Genomic DNA, 6,350 nt, shown 5'->3' with positions numbered 1-6,350 from the left:
TATGACATTATGGTATGATTCTGTTGTTGATGAATGTTGTTATTTAGGCGTCTTACTATGATTTGATAACAAGTTGGAAAAAAACCACTTGAGATTAAAATGCAACCAAGTTAACTTAAATATGAAAATTTATATTTATTTGATACATATATTGTAAGCATCCTTTATGCTTGTTAAACATGGACGAGATGTAAAGATATTGCAGTTAAAAGGGTTCATATAGAATTTAGTAAAAACATTTGATGTGTTAAAATAATCGACTTGTAATACAAAGCTTTATTTTTAATTTTCGTTACCACTTGATAAATGTTTAAAGCTTTCAAGTATTGTTTTAAATGATTGAGCAGGAATCACTGTACTTTAAAGGAAGTATATCAGTCCATTTATATGGAGACTGACACATTTAAAACATAATATTTAGTGGGTTTTTAACATAAATTATCTAAATTTGTATCAGGTTACATATGGCTCAGGCAATCTCCTGTTGATTTTACTTGCCTCCATTAAACAACGAATTGAAGATTAGTCGAAACAACTGCTGTTGACACCAATATATATGGCCTTTTAGATACCTAGTAGATGACGTAACATTACAATTTTATTAGACGAAATTTCTTTCAAAACAACGTAGGATTTTGTAACCAAACTCCGTCTTACAGCTGATAATCTTGCAATCGAGACAGGTAGATATAAAAAAGGAATAATGGGTTATATAGAAACCGTGAACTGTCCGAAATAGAGAGATGCATATCATTTTATTCAGTTCATTTCAACAAATTTTATTGACAAAGATGTTTCAAGTCAAATGGATTAAATAACAGACAAAGCCTATATAAATTCTCTCCATGGTAGCAAAAGTAATGTTTGAAACTTACATCAATTATAAATATTATATTTAAGTTTTGAAATGAAATTTTACAACAAATAAAGGGAGATAACTCTTTTGCATACTCCATTCACACATCACACATAATATAAATACAGCTATTATTTTATTACAAGAACATGTTATATTACTAATTAGACCACATGTTACTCAGATATTGACAGACAATGACCAAAAGTCCATGTGTATATATATACACTTGTCATTGCTCTAAATACTGTTAACTTTCTTGAAAATAATTGAAAATATACATGTACATACTTTTAGTAGAATACGTGTATGCTGTATATAGAATAAAACAAAGTGACATTATTAAAACAACCATGCTCAACAAACTACTCCGAGTATATCTTTGACAGAGGATAATATAGAATATATACAATATTATTCAAATGTTATATAGTGAACATTGCATAATTATTATTTATTTTTTTTTGGAGAAAAATAGAGAAAAAAAATTCTTTAAATTTCAACAGCTTATGTCATGGCTAATTTAAATCATATAGAGATTAAAACGTCTTGATTTACCAATATATAGGTGAACATCATGAAGTAATTGTCTGTTTATAGTTTCATCACAGTCAGGACAGTCTTGAAGAAGAATATTGATATCAATATGGTTATGATTTGCATAATTACTAATGGAGGTGAACAGGGGAAGTCTATGTTGGTCATATAAAGGGCATTCAAGGGTAGTGGGATATAGTTTCATTTTCAAAAGAACAAGCACAGGATGTATCATCAGATAAATGGTCAGTATATAGGTGGGAATTAAGATTACTACACAAATTTCTAAGTTGACAAAGAATAATATTAGCTCTTCTATCACCTTCTGTTTTAAAAATTTGGGTTCATTCAATTACAACTGGGACAGCTTTATTAAGTTGGTGTTTAAAGGCTGAGAGAGAAGGAGAGTTAAAGAGATTGTTATCATAAGTGTTAATAGTGCGACACATTAGTGGGATGAAACTATCAAAATAATTATTTGTTCTGCATATTGGTGGATTAAATATTCTTGTTTGTCTGAGAGCATAGCCATTATTGTTTTGATTGTTAATGAAAGGATTTAGGATATCTTGTAAGTATTGTGGTGATAGGCCATGCATTATTTTGTACATCATTGTTAGTTTGTGTTTGTGTCTTCTTACTGATAGTGTTTCCCATCCAAGTTCTATGTAAAGTTTATATGTTCCAGACCTAAGTCCTGTAATAATTCTGGCTGCTTCTAATTGGACAGATTCTAAAAGGTCTTTTGATTGTTGAGTGCAATTATCCCATATCATATCTGCATATTCTAAGATTAGCCTGATAAATGCTGTGTAAATTTTAATTAATGACTGACGATTTACTTTATTTTTAATGTAACGAAGAATGTTTAATCTACTGTATGCTTTTTCATATATGTTAAGGATGTGTTGTTTCCATGATGCATCGTCCTTAAGTGTAAGCCCTAGGTGTTTGTGTTCTGATGTGTCAGTGATTTGATTGTTTTGGAAGTTTATTGGGGAGATGTTTTTGTTATGTTTTCTGGAAAATAGTACTAATTTGGTTTTGTTAGGGTTAAATGTCCCATGTTTTTGCCCATTCACCAATGTTAGAGAGGTCAGTTGTTAGTGCTTGAGCTGCTTGTGTTGGGTTTTCATCTATAATTACATACAAGAAGGTGTCATCTGTAATAAGTTTGATATTAGTTGAAAGATTATCAGTGATATCGTTGATGTAGAGGAGGAAAAGAAGAGGCCCGAGTAATGATCCCTGGGGTACCCCAGCGTTTACAACCTTGAACTGTGAATAGTAGCCTTCTATGGTCACTCTTTGTAATCTATCAGATAGGTAATTGTTGAACCATAGAAGTAAATTTCCATTTATTCCATACATCTTGAGTTTATGTAAAAGACCTTTATACCATACTCTGTCAAAAGCTTTGCTTATATCACAAAAAATAAATCGAAGTTCCTTTCCCTGGTCCATATTGCTATTTTATTCAGTTGCCTAGAATATCAAGATACTCGGAAATATAAATTAAACACTATTTTTGGGTAAAACTGTCTATTTACAAAGTTATTGAATTGCTTAAAAGACATGATCTAAAATATCTTAATTTATCAGGAAAATATACATTTGAGGCAAACAACAGTAGAATCACTTAATCAAATATGTATATAACAAGACGTAAATATTTAGCCTGTCTTGATATTGTACCGCTTTCAATGTTGATTGTAAATGTGTGTATGCTGTATAATAATGTTAATTTCATTAATCCAATACTTTGTAAACTTACGAAAAAAAATTGAACTGAATTGACTAGATAGAAGACATAACCCAAAGCCTTCCTCACAGGGGCGAAAATTAAACGGGAGGCCATAAGTAAGGCGAGATTATGGAAAACATTAAGAAAAAGAAAGTCAGGATGAACAAATGTCCTACAAATGTCCCAATAAAACAGTACGACGTAAAGAGTGTTATGTATGCAAAAGTGAGAATCATTTGGCCCGTGAATGTCTAGAAAAAACGTCTGATAATCTCAGACAAGAACGTCATAGACGCTTCCATTTCTGGTGCATCTCTTGATAAAGTTGACATCGTTATAGAGAGAGCTGTGTCATTAATCCCCGAAAACGCGGTCATTAAAAACGTTACAATATGCTTGGGTACGAACGACGTTACAAGAAACATCGACGATCCAGAACAAGTGATCTGTAATTTGCCTTCTGCCATCAACAAAGTGCAGGAAATCTTTCCATATACTGCAGTCGGCGTATGTGGAATCATTTGGAATCATTCCACGTAAAGGCAAAAGTGAAAAAATAAGAGAGGCCAACGAGACAATGAACAGAGTTAACAAATTCGCGAAAAAGATGTGTGAGCGGAATTCCTTCCTTACATATGTGGATACTCCCATTGTATTTCAACGTCAAGGGCATGTAGTAAAAGAAATGTTCGATTCAAATGATTCGGCGGGAGTTCATGTCAGTGAATCGCGCGCTGCGCTATTATAGTCTGCGATGCGAAAGTACATCGACATTGCCAAAATCCAGTTAACGGCTCCATTTGGAGAGGATCCTGGTACACCCGCGGGCGCGCGAAAAAGAACGATCAGCGACAGATCAGCGACACCACAGTCTTCAGAACGTCAAGCCAACAAGATATGCAAAACTGATAGTTCATAGAGAAATTAACACTATAAAAGTATGAAAATATCTGAAATATTTATTCATATCTTATATAAATGTCATTTCTGTGTATTGTATCTATTAATATCAATGGCTTAAGAGATAAATCAAAACGGCAAGAATTTTTCTTATGGTTATCAAAAAAGAAGTTCAATGTAATAGCTTTACATGAAACTCACTGTACTAAAGCAGATGAATATATATATGGAGTAAAGAATGGAAGAGTTTGGGCGGGAATGTATCTATATGGAATAAGGGTACTTCTGCGTCAAGAGGGGTAGCAATATTGACCAAATCAACGATCAACATTTCTATCACTGAATCAAAACGTGACAGAAATGGTAGGTTTTTAGAGCGTTGCATCAATAAAGATGATGCTCCATTATTCAGCGTTATAAATATATACGCACCAAACACATGTGCAGAGAGGAAACTATTTCTGAACAGCATTGACGAAAACAGAAATAGAGCAAAATGTGTAATTATGGCTGACTTCAATTGTACGTTAAATAATACTTATGATAGGATACCAACAACAAACACTAATGATCCAACCACACAACAATTTAGGGAGCTTATTGAAAGATATGAACTGAAAGATTTATGGCGTGAACGAAATCCCGAGAGTAGAGAATTTACATTTAAAAGGGGGAAATCAAGATCTAAGATAGATTATATTTTGGTAGGTAATGAATTGTTTAATGATATGGTTAATGCAAAAATAATTCTGTGCATATATAGTGATCACAATATGGTGACTGCGGAGTTGAAAATAGACAAGGTAAAAAGTGGCCCTGGCGTATGGAAAATGAATCAGTTATAGAATCAGAATTTTTTAAAGATTTTTTCGAAGCCTTCTGGTCATACTGGAAAACAGGAAAGGTGCACTATGGGAAACTTACAGAATGGTGGGAAATGACAAAAATTAAAATAAAAGAACTAACCATACACGTTTCGAAGATAATGAATAAGAGAGATTAAGGCTCATTATAAACACAAGATTAATGGTTATAAGATAAGGTCTAGAATGGAAAATTATGAAGATAATGAAACGTCTTCTAAGTATTTTTTAACTTGGAAAAAACTAAGGCAAAAGAAATTACGACGGTAATTATAAAAAAGGAATATCTGCTATTTTAGATGAGCAAACAAAATTTTATAAAAAGTTATTTTCTTCTGAGGGTTGGGATAGAGATGCAGCAAACTCTCTTCTAGAAAATGTTAATGCTAAAATAACTGATGAACAGAGGGGCGAATTAGAAAGAGATATAACCGAAACTGAAATACATAACAGCATTTGTCAAATGAAAAAGAACAAATCTCCAGGCGAAGACGGTATTATATCCGAATTCTATCAACAATAGTACTGGTGCCTAATAAAAGGGGAATTCTTCCAAGTTTTAACAGAAATATTTGCTTCAAATACATTATCTGAATCTCAGTCTAAAGGTATGCTTACTTTATTATATAAAAAAGGAGAAAGAGAACTTATTCAAAATTGGAGACCGCTAACTTTACTTAACGTTGATTGTAAAATTATTGCAAAGGTTCTGGCTAATAGAATAAAACCTTATCTAAAACATATCATCCATTCGGATCAAAAAGGTTTCGTTCCTGGTCGAAATATTTCAGATGCTAATAGACTTATTCAAGACGTTTTTGAATATACGGATTTAGAACAATCAGAAGGAGCGATAATTTTCCTAGATCAGTCTAAAGTTTTCGATAGAGTAGAACGGTCATGGGTTAACAGATGCCTAGAACACTTTAATTTTGGTGCAAAATATCTAAATTGGATAACAATGCTTTTAAAAGATTCAAAAACATGCATTAAAACAAATGGGTATGTAAGTAAATATTTCCCGATATCGAGATCAGCAAGGCAAGGTTGTCCAATCGCTCCGATTTTATACATCCTACAAGCTGAGCCATTAGCTTGCTCTATAAGGCGAAACGAAAACATAAAAGGTATAAAACTTCCGAATGAAAAAAAAAGAAACTACTATTAACATGTTTGCAGACGACACACAATTCTTCGTAAGGGACGAACATTCGATCGTAGAAATATTTAATATTTTAGATATATTCAAATCAGCTTCTGGGTCAAAGATTAACTTAGATAAAACAACAGGTATATATTTAGGCAGATGGAAGCATAAGGATCCAATATATACAAATATATCCTGGTCGAAAACTTGTGTGAAAACATTAGGAGTCCATCATGAATACGTCATCGATGAAAATTCCATATGGAAAGAAAAAATACAAAAAATTAAATCATGCTTGAAGGT

Source organism: Argopecten irradians, chromosome 2 (assembly GCF_041381155.1).
Source record: "Argopecten irradians isolate NY chromosome 2, Ai_NY, whole genome shotgun sequence".
NCBI lineage: Eukaryota > Metazoa > Mollusca > Bivalvia > Pectinida > Pectinidae > Argopecten > Argopecten irradians.
This window is presented reverse-complemented; position numbering follows the sequence as displayed.